A 3980-nucleotide genomic window follows, 5' to 3' on the forward strand; every position below is an offset into this window, starting at 1 on the left:
CTTTACCTGAATCGCAAGGCCAATATATACTAATGGTTAAAGCGTTCTTGTTCGCCAGATATCATTGCACTATGGATCCCGGCGATGAATGGATCTTCAGATTCCTACAGATAACCGATCTTTTACACCGAAAGCTGTGATAGCTTTGCACAAGCTAATTAGGAAAAGCAGTTTAGGGGGTGCAACAGCAGCCGTGTGTTGTTGTTGCTGTGTCTGAAGGAAGAATGAAAAAGAAAGTGCACGGGCCTGTCCACTGGCTCAAGCTGAGCCACAATCGCTGCCACAAGCAGACAGTAAGAGAATAGAAAGAGATGCGAGAGGAACTATAGAAAGGACGCGAGTCGCAACAACCGCGCCATCTGAAACGACGAAGACGGTTTAGCAACAGATACACCCGGTGACAAAGAACCCTCGCCACATGTGCTAGAGCCTCTAGATCCAAACCCCGTAGGGCCAGAAAGCCGCCCTCTCCGCTGTTGTACAGTGTTACACGTTTTCTATTCGCAGTCGAAAATCTGTGAATAAATTCATTGAAAAAATGAAATGCGCGTAACTGCCTCACATTGTAGGTGGACACCGCCGCCACGTGCCTCAATCCACAACTGAGGTCTTCATTGACCCAGGAAGCCAGTTACGCTCCTATTCTTTCCTCAAAACAACGGTGTGTAGACCCTCCGTTAGGTACGACCCGACAGCGGCGGTCACGTTTCGATGGAGGCGAAAGGCAAAAGACGTCCGTGTGCTGTAAGATCCCCAGGTGACCGTAATTATTCCAGAGTCCTCCACTGCGGCATCTCTTTCCCTCTTCCTTCCTTCATACCCATCGCTCTCTTCTCCCTCGGTTCGGCTGGGGTGTCCACAAAGTAATGAGACAGTTGTTCAATCCAGATGAACCTAGTTTACAGAATGGAAGCTAGATTAAGCACGGTCCTTCCCGGGGAGTGCGTTTGCACTAGATGTGTCTACACCAGTGACTTCTTTGTTCTTGCAACTAACCTGATTCCTTCGTTCGTAGGTGAAAGTAATGCAGATTTGGAAGAGGCCCGCAGCCTTCTCCCAGGCGCTCTGGTTCGTCGCCGGTACCGTTGTCGCATTCATAGCAGCAATACTGGCATTGCGAATGGAGTCCTCGGCCTGCGGATTGGCAAGAATATTCACAACAAACTTGAGGATTAGGATATTAACGGTTCGAAGAATTGTTAAGCTGCAAGTCTTTTATGCGCAGATTATCTGGAGGTATACATTTCGGGGACGGTGCACGACGGGTAACATCAGCTTTGGCAGACGTCAGAAAACAAGCTAATCAAGTTAACTAGTACAGTTATTGACTAAACTGACCAGTCAGCTGGTCAGGTTAGCGAAAGCGCGATTACCGTCGCCGCTGTGGCTCGGCAGAATTTTATACATCGTGTCGAAATACACCCACTTTCGAAAATGATAAAGGCAAAGCAACCTTTCCAGTGTACGTAACGTTATAAAATTACAAATTTTGTCGAGCCACAGCGCCAAGGCTAATCTCTTTTTCGAAATTTTAAAACTGATACGGCTACTACTAATGAAAGGCTACAAACCTCTGTTGAAACTAGGCGCCTAACTCTACTAGTTGAAAATTTAATTATTAAGATTAATTAACGAGGTTAAGACGATTCACCGGTTTCCTGGTGTGTGCAAACACTAGAAATACTATGGTGAAGAAACTATATTTTCCCCTAAAAAAAAAAAACTGAGAATTACTTAAAACTCTCAGTTCCTGGAACAGTTGGTATAAGGAAGCCAACGTTCATTTAAGCCAAGAAAAGCACAGGGGTAAGTGTTTTCTTTTTTTTATTTCGCTGTGATGCTGATCTGTGCAAATTACTGCAGTCATCTTTTAGCTGGAAGGTTATTTTTTGTGTTATGTGCTGGGAGTTCATGCGGTCGTATCCCACCGATGGAATGTGGTCCTAATTTTTCTGCTGGTAAATTACCTACCATTTCAAAAACGAGATCGAATAATTTTTCCTCTGACAAACACCACAATAAAATGAAAAAGACGCTTAGATATGATTTTCTTGGTTTTAATGACTCTCAGCTTTTATTACATGCGCATCAATAGACTTCAAAATATAAATTACTGGTGGTCTAGAGGACAGAGCGAGCTTGAGGAGTTATAGAAAATGCGCTCCGGTTGCCTTTTATTGTAAACTATTTCTTTAGCTTCAGTGGACATATTTGCACCCTAAGCTGCTTTGGGACGTTAAGCCCCCATAAACCATAAACCATAAACCATATTTGCCCTTCAATGCGGGCCATGCAGAAATAAGCCGTGATACAGGGTTCGGTACTGAACTATAAAAAAACGACAACAAAACGCAGCCCATCGTCGGGTACAGTGGAGACAGCAGTAGACGTGGAGTCAGGCGATTTGCTCCCAACGAAAGACTAAAGCTCCAATGATTGCAAGGTATTGTGTTATTGTATTCAGTTAACTACAGTTAGTAAAAGTAAATAACTGTGCTGCAGTGTCCTTTAATAAAACGTTGTGCTGCTGCAGAGAAGAAAAAGGTTTTAGCACCAGAAAACGCTTCCCACGTGCAGCGTAGAATTTCGCGACATCCATTGTTTTTTTTTAAAATTCGAACGTATTTTTCTAGGCACAATGACCCTACCATTTCATCGAGCACGGATTTCAAAATCTAGCCGGCATCATTGACTTCGTGAAAACAGCTCAAGACGCTTCTCAGATAAAAAATTCAATGTTTGTACAATCGTAGATGCGATGCGTTAAGTTCAAATTGCTTAGTTCAATAAGTAATTTAGATCTTACGGCTGACGCTGTACGTCCAATGGTAGAATGTAAGGCCTCTAGAACAACGAGGTGACATTGACAATCGTCTGTGGGCTACGACTGTTAATGTACACAGGCAAATCCCAATGGTAGATATTGATTATTCTCCAAAGTGATTCGTTTTTGTCGGCAGGAGCCGTTATTCTGACCCTATGGCGCGGTGAGATATAGTTGAGGAACTGAATTCGAAGCTTCTCAGCAAAAAAAAAAAATAAACTTTGGCTCAGTGGGCGCCAACAGCTAATGAGTCCTGAACTGAGGACTTCACGTACAGCAAACAACATCAACATTTTCTTTGAATGAACGCTTCCTCCTCCTCTTTGTGACACCTAGTCCACTGAGCTGCTCTGCAAGATGTGCAAATTTCGAACTATACCATATTTAAGAACGGACACTGTGCGACATAATCAGCACATTGTTGGCCTTTTCTCTATTTACTACTTCACTTAGCGCACATGCACTCTGGACTGTGTCGCGCATGCGCAGTAAGCCACCTCAGAAAAAATATGCCAATTGAACCAGTGATGCTACCGACAAGTGGCCTTGTGGCTACTCCAGAAGGGCAAATTTGAGGTGCTTAATAAGCGGAACTGCGCACACATAGCTCAACCATCAATGACAGCATCAGATAATTAGAGCGCACTTTTGCAGACAATCTCGGCTGTCACCCATATCAAAGGCTTTAACGTGCGTAATATCCTCTTCCTAATGAGACACTTGTTATATACGGTTAGCGCAGATCACACGTGATTCGCGCTACATCGCCAAACAATAATTTTTCTTTCAACTGCAGCTTATTTCCACCACATTCTTTCTCCGTAATCAGAATCGCAAATGGCTCAAATTGAGCCAGCCGGCAGATTCCCAAACCTAATGCCAAAATATCTAGCCCACTTCGCGAATACATGCCCCGTCTGGCAGGACTGTGTAGTCAACACGCCTCATGTGCTGTGAGAGGAACATGCGCAAAGCTCTGTCATGCTCTTTCAGACACGTCATAATACGCATGCTGCGCGTGCAGTGAAGTGCAAATAGCAGAAATACCTGGGCGAGGAGAGCGAAGTGTGCCCTCAGCCCCCTGCATGTAGTTTTAACAAGCTTATATATCTGTCTCTGTCGAAGCAGCTTGTTTCTCGTGAAGCTGGATGTTTGC

Source organism: Amblyomma americanum, chromosome 10 (assembly GCF_052857255.1).
Source record: "Amblyomma americanum isolate KBUSLIRL-KWMA chromosome 10, ASM5285725v1, whole genome shotgun sequence".
In the NCBI taxonomy this organism is placed as follows: domain Eukaryota; kingdom Metazoa; phylum Arthropoda; class Arachnida; order Ixodida; family Ixodidae; genus Amblyomma; species Amblyomma americanum.